Source organism: Anthonomus grandis, chromosome 2 (assembly GCF_022605725.1).
Source record: "Anthonomus grandis grandis chromosome 2, icAntGran1.3, whole genome shotgun sequence".
NCBI classification, from domain to species: domain Eukaryota; kingdom Metazoa; phylum Arthropoda; class Insecta; order Coleoptera; family Curculionidae; genus Anthonomus; species Anthonomus grandis.
Genome location: NC_065547.1, coordinates 9362851 through 9389523, shown reverse-complemented (window position 1 = coordinate 9389523; position 26673 = coordinate 9362851). Strand labels below are relative to the sequence as shown.

General features: G+C 33.9%; 1 protein-coding gene across 1 annotated transcript in view; it reads left to right on the top strand.

Annotated features, from left to right (window-relative positions):
* Positions 1 to 541: 541 nt before the first annotated feature.
* LOC126733612 (orexin receptor type 2-like) overlaps positions 542 to 26673 on the top strand; it is a 228105-nt gene continuing 201973 nt past the window's right edge. Inside the window, exon 1 of the mRNA XM_050436977.1 lies at positions 542 to 706. The gene's annotated coding sequence lies outside the window, so the exon portion shown is untranslated. The remainder of the gene's footprint in view (positions 707 to 26673) is intronic.

The window sequence follows — 26673 nt, the reverse complement described above, 5'->3', positions numbered from 1 at the left end:
TACTACATATCATAAAAATAGGGAAAACAGCATACTTATAGGTCAACATTATACTTAACATCATCAAGCTGGACTTGCCTGAACTTTGAGGGAGTCCTTAGAACTGCACAAGATTTACCAATGAGATCATCAACTTTAATGAAAGACTGCACGGAAAGAAGAAAAAGCCAGTGTGTTTCACTATTTAACTTTCTTTCACAATTCCTTTTTTAGTTTCAGACTAACAGTTCTCTAAAATTTATATCTTCTTTAAAAGTCTGTTTTCTCTTCGTGCCTTTGCAAAAAAAAATAAAATAGGTTTACTTATTACTCTTTTTTTATAAAGAATGTCTATTCAAATCTTAAGCTCTTAAAATCCAGCAGTTTGCTCTGAACACATGCAAATTTATATTTGAAAGCTCTTTATTGAATTCCCTCCAATTTTTTGTGCGTTTTCCCAGAAGTTCATCCCAAAGAAAAACCTGGAAAATGCGCGCGTAGCCGCATATCCAGAGAAATTCTATTGTCATCCCGCGGTAGTCTCAGGAACGCTCGGGATATTTCAGCGTTCAGTTGCGTGAAAGTGCACCGTGAGATTGAAGTTTTGGTGGTGCGTTTGGCGCGTATTTTCGAAAGTTTCCATTAGTTTTGTTATGCGATATGACTTTTTAGTGGACTTTATAGTGAAAACAAATAAAACTGCCGGAACTGCGGGTTAAAAAAAAAGGTAAACTAAAAAAAAGTTTTAAAAATATTAATTTTATTCATGTATAAAGTCTTATTCTTAAAACTATTTTCAAAATAACAAAAAAAGCGTTTTATCGTTGAGAATCAAATACAGGCCTCTCGAGCTACAAGAGTAACGTTTTTGAGAAAATGTTCATTAAAAAATTAGAAAGTTCTTAAAGAAAATCTGGATAAAGAAAGAGCACTTTTCAAAACAATTTTTTTTTCTATCGACGAGTAGTATCATTTTTAGCTATTTTTGTTCACAAAATCCAACGATGAAAATTACTCTGTGGTACAATCAACAGTTTTCCCGAAATCAAAAAACTTTTTGAAAATTCAATGTTTTCCAAAAAATGTCATAACAAAAATTGATTTTTGATACCTATAACGGTTTAGTCAAAATCAAAAAAAAAATTTAAGATCAAAATTTTCCTCTAGACATGGTACTCATTTTCAGCTAACAAATCAAATAATATTGATAATACATTTTTGGAACATTAATAGTTTTCCCAAAATCGTCAATTAAAGCGTGTAAATGTTTGATGGTGTAAATTCGGTATTTTATTATTATTATAGTTTATGTGCTGAAGCCAAGAAGCCAAGAAGATACAAAAAAGTCTAAGTAACATACTCAGTTTTCGACTCTAAAATGCTATACGAGTTAAAAAGAAAGCTTTTTCGGAATCTCATCAGCGTAAAAATAATAACATAATACTATGGAAAGCAATAAATAATTCACATTTAAGAAATCCACATGTTATAAATAGTTACTTTTCCTTCGTACGTTTATATCAGTATATAATAATATTGCCCTGCAAATAAATAAATTGCCCTGCGCTAGCAAATATTTATGAAAGTGTGATTGAATTTTTAACACGTATAAATTCCCTTAAATCGAATGCATATGGTTGAAATGGTATTTCAGCTGAAATGATTCAATATTATGCCTATTTTATTTCATGTTATATTACTCATATGTTTTTGAAAGTGGTAGAAAATGGTAATATAGAAACAGATAGTCGGACTGACATTGTCTTTGTTTTTGGTACAACACGACGTTCGGTCGGTAAGCAATTTCCTATTCTGCAGGCTTAGATATGATTAATGGCATCAATGAGGCGTGAATTCTTATGATACGTGAAGAGAGCGTCTGCTAGAAGAGGTATATGTTGGGATCATCCATACTGGGTTGGCTGAAGGGTTTTGCGTTATGTAGGCAGTTTCCCGAAATTTCCTTTTTCGGCAGTGTGATCCCTTCCTTAGGATTTTTGTTTCAGACCAGTGGCGAAGCGTGAACTTTTCTTTCGGGTAGACAAACAATAAAAATCGTTAATTAGAAAAAAATGTGTATTCAGTATTATTCACTTTAATGAAATAGAGAATGAAAGCGCATGAAATATTAACTCAAAGAGAAAAATATGTAGTGATATAAAAAAGAAAAAAAATATTGCTACTAGCATAAAAAGATAGATAGATAAAAATAAATACTACTTACAAAAAAAATACAACATAGGTATAACCAAAGAAAATAATAGTAAACTAGTTCATTAGTATAATTATCTTTGGTATAACCATAACTTATAAATATATAATATCCATTATTTTAAAATTAATTAAAGACAAATAAAAACACAACTAAAATACAATTGCCAATATCAAACAGTCGTTTATAAATAACCCCTAAAATATCCACTAAAAAAATCTTTTCTATACACCCAAAAATAAAAATACTAATTATTAAATTACAATAGCACGCGCCCGCACCTGGACCAAATGTGTATTGCGGCCGACCAGATCAAGCGTGTCCATAAACAATAACCCTCAAGAGCATAATAAAATAGCTGGTCGACTTCGATAGACAAAAGCTCAAATGTCTTTCCCGCGAGTAAATTTTGCATACGTAATAGGCTGAATACTGACGCGGCTGGACCTCTGTCGATTAGATGCTCCAAATTTCGGAAGACAAATATCAATGTGTCTTCCTGGGGCTCGTATGTATTAATTGGGTGTCAGCCCTGCATTTTTATTTTAATTGGTGCGTCAGGCGGGGCGCGCCTTAGATATTATAGATAGATAGATATTATACCCGTTTAGATACTATATAATAATAGTAAGGAGAGCGACTACATTTTGTGTGTTTTTTTTTTAATTTGAATTCAACAATTTACATGAAATATTTACGTAATAAATTAATGAGAAATAACTGGATAATTTGAATGATAATTGAAATTTAAAAAAATGTGTATTCAGTATTATTCACTTTAATGAAATAGAGAATGAAAGCGCATGAAATATTAACTCAAAGAGAAAAATATGTAGTGATATAAAAAAGAAAAAAAATATTGCTACTAGCATAAAAAGATAGATAGATAAAAATAAATACTACTTACAAAAAAAATACAACATAGGTATAACCAAAGAAAATAATAGTAAACTAGTTCATTAGTATAATTATCTTTGGTATAACCATAACTTATAAATCTATAATATCCATTATTTTAAAATTAATTAAAGACAAATAAAAACACAACTAAAATACAATTGCCAATATCAAACAGTCGTTCATAAATAACCCCTAAAATATCCACTAAAAAAATCTTTTCTATACACCCAAAAATAAAAATACTAATTATTAAATTACAATAGCACGCGCCCGCACCTGGACCAAATGTGTATTGCGGCCGACCAGATCAAGCGTGTCCATAAACAATAACCCTCAAGAGCATAATAAAATAGCTGGTCGACTTCGATAGACAAAAGCTCAAATGTCTTTCCCGCGAGTAAATTTTGCATACGTAATAGGCTGAATACTGACGCGGCTGGACCTCTGTCGATTAGATGCTCCAAATTTCGGAAGACAAATATCAATGTGTCTTCCTGGGGCTCGTATGTATTAATTGGGTGTCAGCCCTGCATTTTTATTTTAATTGGTGCGTCAGGCGGGGCGCGCCTTAGATATTATAGATAGATAGATATTATAGCCGTTTAGATACTATATAATAATAGTAAGGAGAGCGACTACATTTTGTGTGTTTTTTTTTTTAATTTGAATTCAACAATTTACATGAAATATTTACGTAATAAATTAATGAGAAATAACTGAATAATTTTGGGTAGACAGTGTCTACCTTCTCTACTCGTACGCTTCGCCACTGTTTCAGACCAGTGAATGTTATGGCTGTTTGTCCAAGCATGTTCAGCTATGCCTGATCTGGCTACTTCTCCAGTGGTCGTCCATTTGCGATGTTCCTTGGTCCTAACTGCCAAAGGTCTTTTGGTTTCGCCAACATATGAGTCGCCAGACTCATTTGTTGGCGAAACCACTTTCGACGAATATTTTGATCACTTCTAGGCAGTTGAATGAATTCGATCATATCATAGTGAACTGACGGGACGAATATTTTGATCACTTCCAGGCTGTTAAATGAGTTTAATCATCTCACAATAAACACAGAGAGTCATTTGACTGAACTGCCTTGACGAATATTTTGATCACTTCTAGGCAGTTAAATGAATTCGATCATATCATAGTGAACTGACGGGACGAATATTTTGATCGCTTTCAGGCAGTTCAATGAATTTAATCATATCACAGTGAACCAAGAGAGTCATTGACTCAACTGCCTGGAGAAATATTTTAATAACTTCCAGGCAAACCTACTTTAACTGAAAATTGTCATCCATTTATTTAGTTGCATCGTTTAACTAATTTTATTTTATTTGAAGTTTCTAGACTATTTGTTTTTATTAATAGAGTGCCATTTCTTAGTTGTTTTATATCTGAGTTTATTCAATTTTTTTCTGTTAGCTGTTTATATAATATGAATGGGCTTATATTATTAAAACTATCTGTTTTTCTTTTAATAATAAAATATTTCGTAAAATGTATCTCTTCAAGGGTTACCTCAGGAGAGGTTATTCGAGGCCTTTTACTAGATGGTTCTTCAAGATGAGGAAAAACATTTTGTATCGAATAGGTAGTATTGCGGCTGGTCTCATGGCGTCACTTAACCCTATGCCTAATTCGAGGAGTGGCAGCACAATTTCCGACGCCATAATGGTAACAGACATTGCATTGAAGTTTTGTGCATTTTATACCTACTCCCAGGTCGCAATTTTCAGCCGCCCATTTTGGGTCAGACGCTGTCGAGGGAGCCGCTCAATTTGAGTGCAGATGCTTCTCTAAATCACAGGGACCCGGGGTGATGGGACTCACTCAAAAAAGTAGTGTATCTACTCTTCCCCTGCGGGGACAATTAAATGAGAATATCGCTATGTAACAAATTTCGTCCGTCGAAACCGTTCAGTTTCACTTACATCATTACGTGGCCATTTTTTAAGGATGTACTGAAGAGCAATATCAGTTTTCACTATAAAGAGGACACTTTATGCACAGTTCTTAGATTATTGTTTCAACACATAGCTGCACGATTTTATTGGGTACAGGAACATAGAGGATGGGTTTTACTCCAGGGGCGTAACGTGCTTTTTTCGGATGAAACGAGACTTGGTAAGTGTCAATTGGAGTCATCGATGTCCTTCACAACATCTGGAAGGGAAGAAAGACTGGCTAACTGCAGCTCAAGAGGAATGGTCTAATATCTCCCAAAAAATCATTATATTCTATTGTTTCTATGCATAGGTGTGTCAATTTCTTGTGGCACAGAATGGAAAGACATACCAGTTATTAAGCACGTTACTACCTTTTTTATGTAACATTATAAAAAAATATGTAAAAATAAAATGTTATTGAATTTGTGCATATTTTTTGAAAGCAATTTCCTATTCTGCAGGCTTATATATGAATAATGGCATCAATGAAGCGTGAATTCTGATGATGCGTGAAGAGAGCGCCTGCTAGAAGAGGTCTCCATATGTTGGGAACATCCACACTGGGTTGGCTGAAGACGCCCTGGTTTTGCGTTATGTAGGCAGTTTCCCGAAATTTCCTTTTTCGCCAGTGTGAATCCTTCCTTAGGATTTTTGTTTCAGATCAGTGAATATTATAACCGTTTGTCCAAGCATGTTCAGCTATGCCTGATCTGGCTACTTCTCCAGTAGTCCTCCATTTACGATGTTCCTTGGTCCTAACTGCCAAAGATCTTTTGGTTTCGCCAACATATGAGTCGCCACACTCATTTGTTGGCGAAACCACTTTCAAAAACAAATTGGATAACCGGTACGGACCCGGAACTAGCAACCTATTCAGAGGCTTTGAAAACGCAAGAATTAAGATGACCAAAGAAGAAGAACACATCAATTTTCTACGCGAAGCAAGGGATGCGAATATTGTACCTAAGGGTGTAAGATTGAAGACGACTGTACCAGGCAATAGGCCAGAACGAATTATCGAGCGTGCTAATAGGGAACTACTGCGATCTCAACTGAGCTATCATTGCTGGAAGAAATCGCAGATAGAAGTCGACTGTATGGAGCATTTCCACGAAATCAAGGAAATAGCTTTGGATGAAGATTACGAGCCAATTTTTGGTCAAATTGACCACATATGTCAGAAGCTCAGAAACAAATTGAGGATCGACCACCAGACAAAGTTGAAAAAGCTAAAAACAATATCTCCATTCCCACAATAGACAGAAGACTACAAATCAGGAAAAACCATCATAAATATATCAAACAGAACTCTTACTGCCCCAGAACAAAAAGTATTGAGCCGAGGACTAAATTTTGTAGTATCCACCAAACCCCAGCTTCTGGATGTAATTTCTTCAATCGAATCCGTTCAGCTATCCCGCGTGGTCGCTGACGAACTAAGATATGAGGTTAGAAGCACTCTCGAACAGCTGAACAGGCAGAAAATTATTAAAAAATTTGGCAGAGAGGAAGAGAGAGCGCTGAAAGATCTGAGGAAGGACAAAGCGATTAAAATTCTACCAGCGGATAAGGGTACTGCGACAGTTATAATGGACGTAAATACCTACGAGACCAAAATCGAAGAGGTTCTACAGAAAGGAAAATAGAGGTTGTTATCAAAAGACCCAACGGCGACCATTGAAGGAAGAGTGTACACAACACTAAAGAACTATTCCTTTTTCTTAACGGACGCCGTACGTACAAGACTTACCCCACATCACAGTAAGCCTCCACATCTTTATGGACTACCAAAGGTTCACAAGGAATTGATGCCACTGCGACCTCCTTTTAGAAATAATCAAACCACTCCAAGGGAATACTGATTCATACGTTAAGAACAGTCATTTTGTGGATCTACTTCGACCTATCAACATCGGACCAGAGGATAGAATAGTTAGCTTTAACGTGGAATGTCTTTACACTAATGTCCCGATTGGAGATTCCCTGAAGATTATCCAGGATAAACTGAGTAATGACACGTCACTTCCGTCTCGAACCAAGGTTCCATTCGGAGGAGTGAGGAACTTTTGGAGGTCTGCCTACGTAATTCCTATTTTCAAGTGAAAGATAGGTTTTACGCTCAGGATGAGGGTCTGCCTATGGGATCATCGCTGTCTCCGGTGGTAGCGAACATATATATGGAATGGTTTGAGGAACAGGCAATCAGCACCTCACGACAAAAGCCAAAGATGTGGCTGCGATACGTTGATAACTTATTTATCATATGGGATACAGGGGAAGACAAACTTCAGGGCTTCTTACATCACCTGAATAACATGGTGCCAAGTATCAAATTCACCATGGAGACGGAGAAAAATTCGACGCTGCCATTCTTAGATGTTCTTGTCAAGAATACAAATGGCATTATAAGAACGTTTGTGTATCGAAAACCCCCACATACTGGACAATACCTACACTTTGATTCCAATCACTCTGGTTCGACTAAAGTTGGAATCATCAGGTCTTTGTACAACCGAGCTTTAACCATCTGCAATAACGACGCAGACTTTAAGGCGGAAGTAGCACTTCTTACTAAAGATCTGCAGCAGAATGGTTATCCCAAAAAACTTATCCAGAAAACTATCCAGAGGTCGATGGCGAAGGAAACCAGAACTAAGCAAGAGGATGAATCAACTGGGCTTCACGCAATCCCCTATATAAAAGGTACATCCGAGAAAATCCGACGAATTGCTAAGAAGTTTAATCTAAAAACCGCCTTTAGATCTGGCAATACAATAAGAAGTTCTGTTTCCAAAACAAAGCCAGAATCTACAGCAGATACCAAAAACTGCATCTACCAGATCCCTTGTGAGTGTGGCGACTCATATGTTGGCGAAACCAAAAGACCTTTGGCAGCTAGGACCAAGGTACATCGCAAATGGACGACCACTGGAGAAGTATTTATACAGGCATAGCTGAACATGCTTGGACAAACGGTTATGACATTCACTAGTCTGAAACAAAAATCCTAAGGAAGGAATCACACTGGCGAAAAAGGAAATCTCTGGAAGCTGCCTACATAACGGAAAACCAGGGCGTCTTCAGCCAACCCAGTGTGGATGTTCCCAACATATGGAGACCTCTTCTAGCAGACGCTCTGTTCACGCATCATCAGAATTCACGCCTCATTGATGCCATTAATCATATAGAAGCCTGCAGAATAGGAAATTGCTTTCAAAAAATATGCACAAATTCAATGACATTTTATTTTTACATATTTCTTTATAATGTTACATAAAAAAGGTAGTAACGTGCTTAATAACCAGTATGTCTTTCCATTCTCTGCCACAAGAAATTAACACACCTATGCATAGAAACAATAGAATATAATGATTTCTTGAGGGATATTAGACCATTCCTCTTTAGCTGCAGTTAGCCAGTCTTTATTCCTTTCCAGATGTTGTGGAGGACATCGATGACTCCAATTGACATTTACTAAACCAAGTCTCGTTTCATCTGAAAAAGGCACGTTACGCCACTGGAGTAAAAGCCATCCTCTATGTTCCTCTATTCAATAAAGTCGTGCAGTTATGTGTCGAAACAATAATCTAGGAACACGTAAAACTCTCCTAGATCTTTCATTCACAGCATAAAGTCTCCTCCTTATAGTGATAACTGATATTGCTCTTCAGTACATCCTTTCGACGGACGAAATTTACGTAGCGATCTTCTCTTTCAATTGTTACTCTCGGGCGATCAGTTTCAACAGTTTTCAGTCTTCGATCAACGTGTCCAGTTTCTTCATATAAACTTACGATACGAACTACCGAACTTCTAGGAATACCCAGACGATTTGAAATTGCGTGATTTGACAAATGTGCTTGGTGCAAAGCCACTATTCTTGCTCTATCAAACAGCGAAATTACGTTTCCCGTCATTTTTAAACAAAACATACTCATATTATGAAAAATGCCTCTGGTCGAGAACAAACAGTTTCTTAGAAACTTTTTTTTGTTCTCTGGAATACAAAAACAACATACTACTTTACATGCCCAGAAACTGAACTTCAAAAAATATTTTTATATAAAATTCCTAGGGGGTCAGACTTTTGGCGATATGTGTAATAGCTTTTTCATTCACAAGGGCAATATATCATCCCTGAACTTTTTCAAAACATTTGATAATGACGGTATTCATTTATTAATATTGAGGAAACAAACAAGAAAAACTTATTATAGTAGCCACTAACAATATTAACATTCGTGTTTTAAGTAGTAATTATTTAATAATTATATAAATGAAATTATAATTTAAAGTGCATAATGATGTAATTTACTATAAAAAATTAAGAAGTAAAATATAACTTAGTAATATATTACAAAGCCACTTACAAACTATATGCGTATGAGAAAAATAAAATAAGTGTACAACAAATGTTATTCCACTATAAACTTTTGAGTATTAAAAAACAAATCTATGTTTATATTTTCATAGCAAGAATTTGAAAATCTCATCATTTTGCATAAAGGAGATGACTGAAAGCTATTGGTGTTTCTAAAATGTGTTGTATATAGAAAACGTTGCTAATGTTGCTATACCTAATTTGGCATGGTGGAATATTGATTGTTAGACAATGGATTAAATTAAGGCAATTAATTTTATTATTTAATAGTTTGTGAAGAAAAAGGAGATCTGAAACATGTCTTCTATTTTCTAGAGTAAGTATGAAATGATTGCGTAGCAGATTTACGTCATTGTTAAAATTATTTTAGAAGATGCTTTAGAATTTTATTCTGTACATCTTCCAATTCTATTCTACACTGAGTAAAATGGACTGGAAACAACACATTCAAAATTAAGTTTACTATAAACAAATGCGTAATATGCCAAATTCTTAATAAATCAAATGATATTTATCTGTATTTAAAAATACACTATGAACATAACAATATTTAATAAATCGTTCTTTATCTTCCTGAACCTATACAATTTATGCAGGATTTAAATTTTCTATTATTAAAATAAGATTCGACTCAATTCAGGGGAACACCGTTCACTCCAACACCAGCTGATTTTTCTATCATTACTAATCGAATTTATCAAATGCCTTGCTGAAGTCGGTGTAAACAGAGTCAACCTGAATATGCTTATGTATATTATCCTTTAAGAATTCGGTGATTGTAGAACAATTATCGGTTATTACTATCAATGGATCGAATAGAAACAAAATCCTGCTGCTGAAAAATAAGTTGTCTTTTTACCAGATTAAAAAAAAAATTCTTATAAGAGTTTTTCAAAAAGTTTTACGGCACTGTTAAGTTTGCTTTTAGGCCGATAATTTGAAATAATATTTCTTTGTCCATTTTTAAAAAATGGAATTACATTAGACATAAAGCGTCCGGGAAGCGAATTTACAATTCCTCTACCATTACAGTCACGAGGGTGACTGAATTCGGGTAGTTTTTGTTTGCAGAATATTAGTTACATATTGTATTCCACTATAGATACAAAAATTAACTGTATTGGTGTATGATTTGTAAGCGAAATTTTTGATTACATATTGAGTAAATTTCTACACTGTTTCAGTCATGTATGTAAAACTAATCAAGTACGCACATAAATTAATTTATTGGACTTTTCTGTACACAATGTTCGCGTCCGGTTATAAATGTACCCCCCCTTTAACTTTTTTGTTTGACGTTTTCGGTAAATAGAAATTTCAATTTTATTTGATTTTTGGATTCTCCTTAAAATTCTCAGCATTTAGGCAAATACATAACTTATAATAATGTACAGTTAAAAAAACTTTTGATTAAAGTATAATATTTATATTTCAAATCCTTATGGAAATGCTTATCAAATGGGGTAATTTAAGAAAATTATTGCACACTTAAAGACATAACAACTAATGTTATTAAGAACCTAAGAACTAAAAAATCTCTGTAACATGGGTATTTACTAATATTACTTACTAAATTATTGAACAGAGTTTTTTTGCACTAGACTCGTTTTTTTCTATGCTTAGACTAATGTTGTGAGGTTTCTTCTTCTTCTTTTTTTCCAGAGTGGTTGGTCTTCCAGACTGTATGCGATTCTGACCTTTTAGTCCCTTTTCCTTTCTTCGAGCTATAGCTGTAGGTTGTACTCGAATTTTTCGGTTCCTGGAAAATCGAGTTGTGTGAGAAAACATAGAGGCTATTTGTGACGAAGTCTGCATTTTCTCTGATGTTGTCACAAATTCTTTTAGCACTGTGATATTCGAAGAACATTGATCTTTTTTTAATATATTCAAAAGTCTTATAAATTCGGCTTGCATTCTATCAATAGTTTCGTTGTATTCTTGATTGAGTGTTTCGGTAATTGGCAAATCAAACGAAATGTTAGTTTCAGATTGATGTGAATGAAAAATAATATTATTTTCTGGGTAACACGTTTCATTACTTTCTTCGGGATGGCAGTTGTCATAGTTTATGTCATCAATATCATCGTAACAATTGGATGAATAAATTTTTTCTTAGGCAATTTTAGCAAAATTTTGCCGATCACTTTTAGTCAACAACAACGATTTTTTTAAAGAAAGTCTATATTTTTCTTCTACCGCTCATAAATGCCCATGCAATATTGCCCTTCTTGACCAAAATAACAATCACAATACTCAGTTTCAATATTCAATTCGTAAGAGTTACTTTTCGATGTAACACGGTAAGTTAAATTACTGATCTGTGTTACTTCTTCGATATCTTTTAAGCGTCGAAAAAACTTATTATAAGCTAGAATTAAATGTCGTCCTCTTGTGTTAGCAAATTTTAGAAGTCTATTTTTGTTATAGTTTTTAATAATTCCTGTGATAAAAGCAATAAGTGCACACATGTTAAATACTTTACATCTTTACACCATTCTTCTCGACGGCCCCAAATGAGTTCTTAATGAGCTTTGGCATTATTGTACTTGTTTAGAGTCTGGTTATTTATTAACTGAAACAGAAAGGTCTCTGCATCTGAAGTAGTCTAGGAAATAAAACATGGCGGAATAACGTCATTAATGTCTTTCGGTCATCTTTCAGAATCTTGTTATTGGAGTCCCATAGCCAGCGCCACAAAGCTTGTGTAACATGAAATATACACAAAAGCAAGCGAGCTTTCGGAAATATTACTTTCAATGCATTTCTTTCTGCGGAGTCATCGTCGGTCATAATAATTTGTGGCTCAAATAGTTTATCACATGTGGCTAAGTATTGCTTTGAAATTTTTAGAGCATGTAAATAATCATTTTCTGATTTATTTTTATGAAGAATAACAGCTATTGGCAATGCTCCTATTTTTGTTGCTGCAAAAATAAAACTTACAGAGGTCCTACTTTGATCACAAGAGCCACTAGTGTCAATTAAGATCATCTCATCTGCACGGCCCGCTTTAAAAGCTCTTTTCATAACTGGCGTTATCAGAACAACAAGAAATGGATTTTCGTAATACGTAACACATAACTGGATATCCTATTTTTATAACTCTTCAACTTTACCTTTACCTTTTTAACTCTTAATTCTTTCAGTAACACTTTCATCATCCCTTCCTCCGAATTTTTCAGATCTCCATTGTTGATAAAAGTAGGTTACTTGTCTGTCAGTTGGGTTAACTTGTGCATTCGCTAGAAGCACATGAATATTACCATCACAATTTTCAGATAAAGTAATTCATGATAAGTTTTGGCTGCAGAAGCTGTCATTCCAGACTCAAAATAAGCACGAAAAGTTGCTTTTGTATCTTCATTACATCGGAATAAACTAGCGCACATCGGAATAAGCTTGAGCAACCTGAATTCGATGAGAATGTTCATAATTTATATTGATCACTGCATTTAAACCTTGTTTTAATAAGTTAGATCTTCTCAAAGTAACTTCAGTCGTTTTTAGAAATTTTATATTTATAATTGCCGAGCACCCATAATTTCTTGTACTTCCTTTTTTCTTAATTACACGTTTATTCTTTTTGCCTAGATGACACATATATAGTTTGCGAAATTCATAACGAACACAGTTATTAAACACTTTGCTTACTATCCAATTAGTGTTTGTGTTACGAGAAAAGTCTTCAATAAAGTTGTCACACTTTTCCTGATAATTTGTCCCTTTTGTTAACTTGCACTGGAATTTAGTCACAAATTGATCTTGATTTTTCTCTTCTAATTCAAGATGAATATCAAGTGAATATCACTATCAAAAATACCACTCAATATTGTTTTATCCATTTTGAAGCACTACAAATATGTTAAATTAAGGTAACTACACTGTAACCTAACTTAACGACGTGACGCCGACGTGGCGTGACAACGGATACAAACAACGGAGTGACTAACTTATAAACCGTTTAATTGATACCGTTAACCGTTAACCGTTAAATATATAAACCGCTCAACAGCAGATTTTTTTAAAAATTTAGACAGGTTAGACTTTGCAAAGACAATGGCGCACAAAATAAACTTACAAATTCTATTCTAGTATGGTCAATTTCTGCACCGTAATAGATTAGAAAATGTAACTAATATTCTGCAAACAAAAACTACTCGAATTCAGGGTGACTGAAATGGTAGAGGAATTTGTAAATTCGCGTCCGGGAACTGGGCGTTAAGAAGCGATTGATTATACAGATTGGCGAATCAGTTACTACACATATAAAGTTCCTAATAGGCGAGATGTTACAATGCCGCCGCCGCGTCATGGTGTTCGAGGTTTAAAGTCGATTATTTAAAATTTTAGTTTAGTGGCTAAATGTGCCAAGCCATACCGTAACCACATTTCCATTCAGAGAAGGAAAAACAGGAAAAATAGAACAAAATGAGAATTTTAATTTAATGCATAGTTTATTGTATACATTCATATATTTGTCTGAAAATGTATTTATTATTTATTATTAGCAACTATAAAAATATTTGTATAAAATAATGTGTACATCGTGATTTTTAATAAAATAAAATTCTATTCAGATCATTTATTAAAATGTGAAATATTTTACATAAATTGGTCAAATTATATTTTACCCTTAATATAGATTTTAATATTTAACTGGATTTTTTCAGTTGTCCGTATTTTATTGACATTAGAAAAAGCACGTTCTCTTGCTGCATTTATTCCTGGAAGGGAAAGCGCGAATTCTATTGCATCTATTTTGTTTTTTTTTAATAAATAGAAATTCTCTGTTTAAAGTCGTTCATTAAATTTGCGTTCTCTTTTTTTAGTCATCTATTTTTCTGTGGGTAACTATTGGAACTAAATGAAAAATTCACTAGAAACTCTAGAAAAGAGTAAAAAGTGTTTGACCGTTAAATAATGAGTTAAACCGAACGTCAAATTAAAAACAACAAACCGCACAGTTTGCACTTATCTGCACTAAACCCAGACGTAATGACAATGATCGAACACCACCGAGTAAATCTAACTTGGTATATGGCCTATTTTAGTTTACTCTGAATGCATTTTATGTGTTTTTTTTATTTGTTTCTCTATTTTCACCATAATACTTAATAAATAATAGGTAATATATTTTTACAGTACATTTAAAATAAGAAATGGAGATATTTTCTAAAAAACGGGACATTTTTAAAAATCGGCGGGACGCGGGACAGTGCACCAAAAAGTGGGACTGTCCCGCTAAAATCGAGACGTGTGGTCACTGTAGTCAAGCACAAGGCCAAAAACCAAAAAAAAAATTATTTTAGTACGCGTCTGACGTCGGTGAGGGTTGTATCATATCATTGGTATAATATTTTTCTAATTCAGGAATTACATTTTTAAAACCTGCATAGATTCATAATTACATTTTTTTATGCTGTGTATTGCATATTGAAAATTAAAGCTTGTTCTTATTAAAATAAAATAGAAACTCGAATAAAAATGAACATTATAAAAAAAAACAAAATAAAACTCTAAATGATAAACCTAACAAATAATTCTTTAAATAAAAGGCTCAAAAGACCTTGTTGAAAATAGACTGATCCCAGATCTATATAATAATAAACGACTTTTTATTAAACACAGCGAAGGGCAGCCAAAGCTGTTTGCTTAACCGAGCATACAGAATTCAGCAATACATAATGTTATAAATTACATGGTATAAAGAGTCCTAATTACTAAGAATAAATTATGATAATAAGAAATTGACGAAATTCAAACCAAATATATTTAAAAGTTACTCAATATAAACTCTTTTATGTTTTTCTTAAAACTTGACAAACTACATTTTTAAAGTTTATTTTGCAACAAATTGTTATATACTTTTGAAGCAAGAAATGAACAGCTACGTCGAAACATAGCTGTGCGATGCTTTGGTATATTTAAAAGGGTATTTTGACTTGTAATACAATCATGAGTGAAGAATCTAAAAGTTAAACGATCTCTAAGTGTACGTGTACACAGGACGCAATTAAGCGATAAGCGATACTATGCGATGCGGTGCGATTAATACAAACCTCTAAAATCAAAAGCAAGCATTCAAACAGCGCGCTTGTAGCTGCTTTAAGATGCGATGCGATGCAACGCGATCTCGCGCGTCTGATTGATTTTCAAGCAAGTTTGATTTTAATCGCTTGGGTCCTCGCGCTGCTAGTTATTGTCTAGTTATATTTGTCCGTATTTCGTGTGGTATGGATGCAGAAAAATTAAGAAATGCAGTCCGAGTGCGTCTTCCACTATGGGATCAACAAAACAAAGGCTATCGAGATCGGGACAAAGTTGAGAAATTATGGCAGGAGGTAGCTGCAGAACTAAACGTTCAAGTAAGTTAAACATGGTGTGTACATACTAGTTTATTTTATATTTAAAAAAAAACTTTTTTTAATTTACCAGAAATATAATAACAATTAACCACTAATAGTTTACTAAATACGATTTCAAAATATCTCTTAATTCATATGCTTGTTTTGAGGCTCTGTTGTTTACACGTGAGGCAGGCTGGCTGATCATGTCACTGCAAGTTTGTTCGTGATTGTTTATATCATAATCATGGATTCCTTCTCGATATATTATAATATTGTGTAGCAAACAAGCGCATTTAATTATGATTTCTGCTACGGAAGGGTCGGTCTCTATTGCTTTCGTTAATATTCTCCACCTAGCCACTAGAATACCAAATGCACATTCCACACACCTCCGAGCTCTGCATAGCCTACGGTTGAAATTCTCATTTTCATCTGTGAGTTGCCTTCGAGGAAATGCTCGTATTAGAAAATGTGTCAACGGATATGCTTCATCTCCAATCAAATAGAACGGGAATTCTATGTCTGATTCAGGTAATGTTGTTGTCTTGGGTAAATTAAACTTTTCATTTTTAACAAAGCATATGTTTCTGACGACTGAAAGATTCCTCCATCGCTTTGTTTTCCATATGCACCCACTTCTATGGTCAGAAATTTGTAGTTGGCGTCAGCCACAGCTTGTAAAACGATGGAAAAATATTGTTTATAATTGTAAAACATTGTTCCTGAATTCGCCGGACATTTAATTCGTACATGTTTACCATCAATTGAGCCGACGCAATGAGGCCAATTCCATTTATTCCAATAGTCAGAGGCGGAACGACTAAAAATTTCTTTCGTCGGGACCGGCAAATATGTGGCATCATAAACTTTCCATATTGCTTCGCATGTTTGTTTAACTATCTTTGCCACAGTTGAAACGCCAAGGCGAAAAGAGAATGCTAGGCTTCTATAAGAGGCACCTGTCGCCAGAAACCTGGAAAAAGGAGAATCAATTAGTGTGTTATTATTACTAAGGGCCAGTTCGACAATCATGGTATAAGTTTATTTTTAAAATAATTGCTAAAATTACAATTGTCTCAACAATCGTTGTCATAGTAATTACTCCAGGAAAAAAGTTATACCATGTTTGTAGAACTGGCCCTTAGTGAATTATCTGTAGTGATATGTTAAGAGATATGTCAACATTCTACTGTTAATTTTAAACTAATAATTGATTCATAAAAACAAGATTACTTTTTGAAAACATACAATTTTATTCTTTTTTTTAGAAGAAGCTGCTAAAAAAAGATGGAAATCTTTACGAGATATCTTCAGAAATGAGCTGAAGAAGTTGCCGAAACCTAAATCTGGAGACGAAACTCCTTCAAACTTTAATTCAAAGTGAACTTACTTTAAGATTTTATGGTTCCTTAAGGATAAAATGAATCCGAGACAGCTAACTGGCAACTTACCCACTGACGATAACGCAAGCCAACTAAACGAAGATGTATCCAATGATCATTTATTTCCTGATGACATCGACGATGAGACATCTGTTACTCCGGATGAAAGAATAGAATCAGAACAACTATTATCTGATCACAACAACCAAACTATTGGAACTACTAGCTCAGATAAAAATGTATGTCAAGAGCCAACTGACTGTGGGCATCCGCCAAAACGTCCTGCAAAAAGAGCAGCTAAAAGAAAAGAAGACTTTGATATTGAAGAATTTTTTAAATTAGAGCAACAAAAAATTGACGTTCTTAAAGCAAATAATTCCGTTTTATCGACACACTCTCAGATTACTCAGGATCATGACTATCACTTTCTTATGAGTTTCCATATACCGCTAAAAAAAATGCGTTTTGAAACAAAGATGTGGTTTCGTCTCAAGATGCAGGAACTGCTTTACCAAGCCACAGTGATCGAGCACCATGTTGAAAATATAAGTTTTTTTTTATGCCAACTCATCAGCCTCAAATGACACACACTTTTGTGGCAACACCATTGGCTTCACCCGCTTATTCCATAGAAACAAATAGTTTTTACACAATTCTCCCCTGAAGAAAAAAGACATATTTTATACGTTTACATTTCTATTTGTTTATTTTTCTAAAATAACTGTAACGAATTTGAAATAAAATATTTGGTAAGTACTCACATATATCTAAGCATTTTTTTCTTACCTTAACGTTACGGCAAGGCGTAACGTTAAGTATGAATGTTTCCAAAGACATTCGGAAATATTCTCGAAATTTGTCAGGATATAGGGTTAATTCGGAGAAAAAATTATGAAGTTCTCCGTAGGTTAATCGTTCACGATAAATTTCATGTACCCATTTCTTTTTTTTACTTTTTATTTTTTTTATATACATATATGGTAAAAATTAATTTTCTAATAATAATAATTCCATGGTAGCTGGAACTGACGCAGGCAGAGGTTTGGAAGTTACTACGCTTTGGTTTATCGCCTTCTATTAAAACACAACCAAAATAAAACAAGTAATCAAAAGCATAGCATCGCATAGCGTCGTATCTCATAGCAAAGCTTATCGCTTAATCGCGTCCTGTGTGCACGTACACTAAGATACTCAAGCGCTCCACTAGAGAAGATTCTATGAAGAAAGCATGCGAAGTGTACCGTCTCTCGATCCTGCATATGTTACTATTTCAGTGCAGGTAACTTGTATCTGACGTGATCACAGGCCCTTAAATTGTAAATAAAACGTATACATGAATTCTGCAAGCGTTGTAATTTTTTTTTTCATGCTACATTCAAGGCTGGGCCATACACAAAATTACAATAAGCAGTATGAAAGAGAACCAATGTTTCGCACAAAACCTTTCTCAACGGCAGTTCGAGTTTACCTTTATTTTTGTACAGATTCCGCAATGACATATACGACCTTTGAAGGACCCTTGTCAATTGGCTGTGAAATTGTAACTTAGAATCAATTATAATGCCGAGATTCTTACATTGGGTGAGGTGAATAAAAGAGAGTAAATGCTTTTACTTTCTAATTTTTAAGTAAATTCTTGACAGTAAGTGAATAATAAAAGTTTTAGTCCTACTTGTCAAGCAAACACTTGCTATCTCCAGTTATTACTCCTATAGCAACTGTTTAGTGCTTACTTACGGTCGGGGTGAATAACAGCAAATAAAAACTTAACTTATTAAGTAAATACTTTTATTTTCGCAAGGTTGATTTGATGCTACCTTACCATAAGATTTATAATTTAAAGTTTGTAAATTATGGCAGCATTTATGAATATTCGTAAAATTAAACAATATCGTGATCGTAGAGATGTAAGTCCAAATAGTGCAAAACGTCTTTTAAGGTTTGAAAATGAAAATATTGAGCTCATTACGAACTATTTCTTACCATATAGAACTTGAAGTGGTGCACTTTCTTCAACAAAATATATGGAAATATTTCTTCGGTGTATTAGTGACCTTGGTTTTCAAAATGATTTTGGTGTTGATAGAACAACAGTTTGTCTACAAGACTGTAGATTATGTTGCACAAAAAACTATGAAGAAGGCAGATCAATGGATAATGTTTCCAACAATTGAACGAAAGTTACATGAAGCTAAGACAAGTTGAATGGAAAAATACAGAATTGGTCCACCGTAATTGGCGAACTTCTTTATACCCATATACAAATTAAAAAACCTGGCGGGCAGTTTGGCGATGAGTACATAAATAGAAAAAATGTTGCTTCATTAAATATTCAGATGACATGTGATGCAATGGAAAGATTTACAAGAATAGACATGTAATGGCCGGGAAGTGTGCACGATAGTAGGATTTGGAGACAAAGTTCTGTTCAACAAAAACTTACAATATTTCATGGAAATGTCTGTTTGCTGGGGAACAGCGGATATGGTTATCTCCATGGCTTTTAAAACCATTTAGATAGCCACAAATTCAATTAGAACGGCAATACAATATATTAATTCCAAAAGAACGAGTAAGTTTAGAAAATGCTCTTCTTAAACACAGATTTAATCCACTAGGTGAGTAATAGATCAAATATGCATTAAAATTAAACTACCCCAGCCAAGCATTGCATTGGGAACAGTATATAAACTACCTAATTTTAATTATCTCGATTTTTTTTGATGAATCGAAGTTACATTTTCTTAAATTATCCCTATGGTTAATAAAGTTATTTATTTGGAATATTTTAATATTAATCTATCAAATGTAGAAAGTGCTGTTACTAAGTACGTATTTGTGATTTTGCCAAGAACTAACTCAACAGCCTCTCTCATAACTTTTAATGTAGATTTTAGTGATCATGACCTATTTTTTTGTAATTTAGATATTAAGGTAAAAAAAGTTAAACCTGAGTTTAAAACATATAGGAATTTTAAATCTTTGGATCATGGTCAATTTTATTCAGATTTTAGGTCGATACCCTGGAATAATATATACAGGGTGTTTGGAAGGTGAGTAGCCAAACGGAAATGGTAAATAGGTGAAGTTGGATGGGTTAAAACGCATAGTATTTTTTTGTTTTTCCTCAAATTTAAGGAGTAATATATTTTTTCCTTTTTTTATTCGATTTTTCCCGTTTTTTTACTTTAACCTTCAATTTTTTTTTAGTTTTTGGCCAAGATGGCGCACAATTAATTTTATTTTAAAGACTAATGTTGTCTCATTCAGATTTAGGTAATAACTGAGAAAAATATGTAAAGAGAAACTAACAGTGGTAAAAACAACAGTAACAAACTGTTGCGCTATCTCTTTCACCGTTCTAAAACAGCTAATGTGCCCTTTCATTTCCATGACCCGTTCCTTTACAGGTTGATTAAAAAAACATATTCTTTACTTCAAATCGTTTATTTACAAGTCTTGCTCAAATTAATGGCCATTATTTCTAATACATGCGTAACATCGCTTTCTTATTGCTCTTGTGGTATACTGTAATGTTAGTTCCTGTCTCATTATTACAAAATCATCATTAATTTTTCCTATCAATTGTTCCCTTGTATTTATAGGTTTGAAATACACAAGTTCTTTTGCACGGCCCCAGACGTGGAAGATCAAGCGGCGTCAAGTCCGGTGATCTTGCAGGCCCTGGGATAAGGCCTTCTCTGCCAATCCAAGTATTGGGAAATGCATTGTCTAGGTGCTCCCGGATCGCCAAACTCCAGTGCGCTGGGCACCCATCGTGTTGGAACGTCATTTGTTCTTCATAGAGAAAATTTGGAATCCCGTTCAAGAGTTCGGGCAGATCATTTAATAAAAAATCTAGATAATTATCCCCATTCAAATTATCCGGTAAATAATGTGGACCAATAAGGGTATTACCAATTAGGCCTGCCCAAACGTTTACTGAGAAGTTCCTTTGAAAGGACACGAATTTCTTCATTTTTGGTTTTTTTTTTCTTTTGGGGCCTAATAATGCAAATTATGAATGTTGATAATTCCCTCCCTTGAAAACTTGGATTCATCTGTCCACAGTATGTTTTTCAAGAAATCGCGGTTATCCACCTCCATATGTAGCAGGAGGCGGCAAAACTGAGAACGTCCTTGGTAGTCGTTTTCTTCAAGATCTTGCACGGGAGTGTAATAAAAGAGATGCTTTCCGTTGGCATGAAGAACAGACCAGACCTTTCATACATTCCATAGATTTGCGGCTACAGTCCGGAAGCTCGCTGTGGGATCTTCGTCAAAAGCTTCCAGAATTCGTTCGTCATCAGCAACATTACGTTGTCTGCAAACTCCAGATTCACGTCGATTTAAACTACCAGTTTCTCTTAAACGTCTAAAGGTCGTTTCAAAAGTATGACGATTAGGTTGGCGTCTATTGGGAAAACGCTCTTGGTAAATTCTTTTTGTTTCTTGTCCATTTCCATCAGCTCTACCATATGCCATGAGGATATCGGCGTACTCCTCGTTTGTAAAGGCACCAGCCAAAGTAGGCAATAGTAACAATAAAACAAAGTTAACGAAAATGAAAAACAAAAACAATATGCGTAGAGCGGAGTTAGAAATACGTGAAGTAGCGGAGAAAGACAAGTCTCGAAGAAATATTACTCGTATTACAGAATAAACGATGTCTGAGATCGTGGATAAACTTGATCAGAATAAACGATCTCTGAGATCGTTTATTCTGTGACTCGTATTATGGTTAGTGTACAGGTAACAGTTTAAGGTAGCGGAGCACAAAGGGAGTGGCGACGAATGATAAAGGAGATTATAGCGAAATAAGAACATAGCTGGGCGAAGTTCCTTTTAAAAAACTTTATTGTTACAAAAACGTACTTAAATCTATGGAACAATTAATATGAACAGCAACTAGGCTTTTACACTATATTAATGTTACTGTTTAATGGGTTATGGTTACTTATATAATTATCGTTATAACGCTGACATAGCTCTTATTGCTATGTCAGCGTTAAATTAATATTAGTTATTAGCTATTACTCCTCCACCCTTAGAACATTCAACGTCCTCGTTGATCAATTTTTCTAGAACCTTTGTTGGAATGGCCTTAAGGTGTTTTTGCTTTTGCCAAAAGTAAATTACTAAACCTAAGATGCATACAAATATAATACAAGTAATTACCAGTACAGTATGGGCGGTATTCCATAGGGTATTAAACGTCTTTGATTGCCAACTTTCCATGAGGTCTTCCTGGATTTTTCTAGGATTTTGCAGATGTCTATTTTGCAAGTTGAGGGACAGATTTGTCGGTTGGAGTTTTTCAATTTTGGGTATAGTAAAAAAAAAAATTATTTGAGGATAAGGAGTACTTTTGTTGATTTATGATAACATCACATTGGCTGAAAACGACAGTTTGTTGGTGGTGAACAGCTATTAGCAATGGGATCAGAGCACATCCAATTGGAACTGATTTCTAAGCATTGGCTATACCACAATTTAGTACAGTAAGATTTACTAGGACTAACAAGTATTTTTGTTTTATTATTTGGTATAGGATATACATATTTTAAATCACATAGTTTTTGTTCGAAAATAAGTATTTTGATTGCTAGAATTGCCAAATCGCTTAAAACTAGGAGACCAGTCTTACATACTAGTGTTAATTCGGATAAGTGTTTTAGAGGCCATAGAGCATTTTCGGGATAGTATCTTTCAAGATATTGCCAAATTTCTTCAACTTCTTTAAAACTCAATATTTCAAGATCTAGAGTCCCTAGATGAGCAAAAGAAATTGTTCGTAATAATTTTTCTAAGAACTCCTTAACACTTACAATCTGTGTATATTGGCTTTGCAGTAATAATAGTAAATTAATTTCGCCCTAAAGGTTTTTTATTTCGGTTTTTAATTTTTCTGCGTTTTCATCAATAATCACAAAATTTGTCTCGAAATTATTTACTATGTTTCCTGCAAGAGAACTAAGGTCATTGATTTTCTGCATAGTGTTAATTTGATGTTGTTCTAAAATGTGCAAATTTTGCGAAATAGTCATTATTGTCTAGATTACCAGTTATGAATTTGATGCCGCTTCCCAGGAAGTTCATTAAACCGCGTTTATTACGATTTTTAGGTATTGAGTTGTTTTTATACAAATTTAACTTTGCAAAGGTATCATAGCTGTGGCAAGAAGTTAAAAGGGCATAACTCAAATTTACTCACTTTTCAGGATAGACGAAAGACTAGATTTAAAGGATATTAATTGATTGATACCTTTAAAATAAACGCTCTTTAAAAAAAAAACATGTTTGCATAAGTCAAAATACGTATTTTTTAATTTATCCTAAAAATTTAAGTTATTTTTCTAAAAGTATCTATGTTTTTTAAAAAAAATGGGTGGACATAATTCAGAGATACATATATTCCTAGCCGACAAAAGGGCATATTTGGACCTTTTAAAAATATAAGATGACCAACAGAATGTCAAACGAATCGAAATCGAGATAGGCCCTTTTATCGATTTGTTTTTAAAATAAATAAAACTCAGTATTTAAAACAACTAGACTTATTAATTATTATCATTTTATTAGAAATTCCGTTTTAAAAATAGTTTAATAAATTATTATTGAACTTGATCAAGTACCTATTACTTATTACTAAAAAAGAACAAAAAAGTTTTTGCTGACAGAACTAGAGAAACCAATCTTCAAATTTTTACTAGGTACGCACATTAAACATTAAGACACAACAAAGAACATTAATCAACAACAAAAATATTTTTCTCCAAAAAAAGAGTCTTTTAAACAAACCCTATCAAGCGCGGTGCATGATTTTTTCCAGCAGAAAATACAAACGAAACAGTAAATGAAACAAACTAAACGATAGACGCATTCTTTTTAAAGCTAAATAAGTTTTAAACCAATAAAAAAAACCCAAATTAAAGGAGAAGAGAAAAAAATTAAAAAGATGGGAAACGAACTTTAAACTTAGTTTCTAAGAAAATATTTAAAATTCTATATCACTATATTACCGATCTACATCTGGATCGACATCATTTTGGACCTGTGCCTGTGATGTGACGTTTAAATTTACATAAAAATCGCGTGCTGCCTCATCAATTAGATCAAGGAGTTCTAATAAGTTTTCTTTTTTCTTTTTATCGATACTCCTGCTACCAGATAATATTTGAGCTATCTTTATGTCAGATAATTTGATACTTGAGGTCTTAAAATTTACAAATTTGAAATCGTCACTCTCTGATAAAGACTGTTTAAATTGAACCATACCAAACTCTTTTTCGTATCTTATCCACTTCTGTGCCCTCCACATTAGTTTTTCTTTGTCGTCTGTTTGTTTTTTTAATATTAAAGGGCCTTTCATAAGTTGGGAAAAGTCCAGAAAATCTTTTGTTGTCATTTCGTTTACAATAAACTTACCAGTTTCATTTTTATTCTTTATTTTATTACTAGACTTTCCTGCTAATCTTACTAAATTTAACCAGTCGCGTGGAACATGTATAGGAAAGGGTGACTTCTTTTTATATTTTTCGATTAAGGCATGGTCCGAGTCACACTCCATATTTGTGTGACCTGGTACCAAAAAGTTATGATTAACCCTTTGCAAATGCTTGTGGACTGAAACAAGATATGTAAACATGCTGGCAACATGAGAGTTTTTGTTCTACCCACCGCACGTATCACTGTAAGAGATAACGTGATTTATCGATTCATCCAAATTTAATAAATATTTGTATAGGCACGAGGCAATTTCGTTAGCTCCTTGACCTGCAATACCCTCGTGCCACATAAAATGAAAAGATTGATTGGTATTGCATTCGTGAATGGTAAGATTAGAAGTGTGTAATTGCCTTTTATAAAAAACAGTTCCTGTACTTAAATAAGGTGTTGGAAGCACTTGCTGTAGGTCAAAAACTATGACTTTTAAGTTTGGATTATCCAAAGCTAATGCTTTATCGACTTTCTTCGCTTAAAATGCAGCTTCTGCTTCAAAATGATGAACTCGAAGCTTTTCTTCCAATAAAATTTGGGTTTCTTGATCTTTTGCGCATTTAATCTGCATATTTAACAAATCACAGTATGAACAAATGTCGTTACTGGGTTTTTTAAACTTTAAATTTAAACTGTCAACTCTCTGAGAATATATTTTGTATATAGGTTCGTGTATAGGTTCAACATTTTTGTTTTATTTAAGTCGCATGGCAAATACTTTTTCTCGGTATGTTTTCGAGAATAATGCGATTCGTACGCAGGAAACTTTTGTATGTGGTTAATGAGTATCTTTTCTCTCCTTCGAAATTTTGTGGACTGGTTGGTGCTTCCCTCTTTTATCAGAAGCAGGAATCCCGCTTTCTGAAGAAGACTTTTTTAAAATTACACTACGGATAAATTTTGTTGTTTCACCAAAAATATTTAACCTTCCGGAGCTCGCGCTAAGTATTTTAGAAAGGACGCTCGCATGCGGACTCAGAGTCTGCAGCCTTCAAATCTGCATATTTCTAAAAATATTGGCAATAAAAGTTAATTTTTATTTATTTTAAGATTTTATTCATCGAATACATTGATTTTGGAATTTTAACAAAACTTATTGCTACAAAAAAATTTAAATAAACATTTAACAACACATAAAAACTTTCTAGAAATTAAAAATAAAAATGTGTGTTCATTCTGAGCGGCATTCATGACAAATAACAAGTGAATGCTCTAAATAAACACATTTGTGGCATTCAACACAAAAAAAAAACGAGAAGGTCTATTTTTTTTCTATCCCAGTATGAGCAACGTCCGCGTTGTCCTGCTGGTAGAGGCTCAGGTGTAGGTGTTTCCAGTCCGAAAAGTTCTTTTATTCTCAACTGCGTAGCCTTAGGAATAGTATGCGTCATTCGACGGCGAATATAGCCCTCCACTAATTGAAATGACAAAGATCGCAAAAACTTTCTTCGTCGTATACTTTCATTATTATTCATTGAATGAACAACAAAAGAGTTTATTCACGATACATTGAGTAACGAATAGAACACAACCATGGGCCATCTTCTTGTGTTATGTGCACAGTTATAAGACGCACATAGCTTGTCCACACAGTCAACACCTCCTTTAGATGAGTTGTAGTCCAATATCATATCTGGTTTTCCAGTAGAAGCATCTATTTTATCGTCAAAATGCATACTTGATAAAAGCAGCACGTTTTTTTTCTTTTTTGGTGTATATGATACTAAAGTACAGTTATGACGAAAGGCGAACATGGACGATAAAAGTGAACGACCCAAAGGATTCGAAAATTCAGGTGGAAATTCTCTTTTGTTTTTTCTAACTGTACCTAATAAAGTTAGCTTGAAATCGGACTGAAGGGAATTGAGTAGCTCCATACTGGTAAACCAGTTGTCAACTGCAATATTACGACAGGTTCCTTATATTGATTGGCACAATCTCTGCACCACTGCAGTGGGAGAATTACTTGCTTGGAATGGACCTCAGGCTGCTTTCCTATGTAAACTTCCATGTTGCAGGTGTA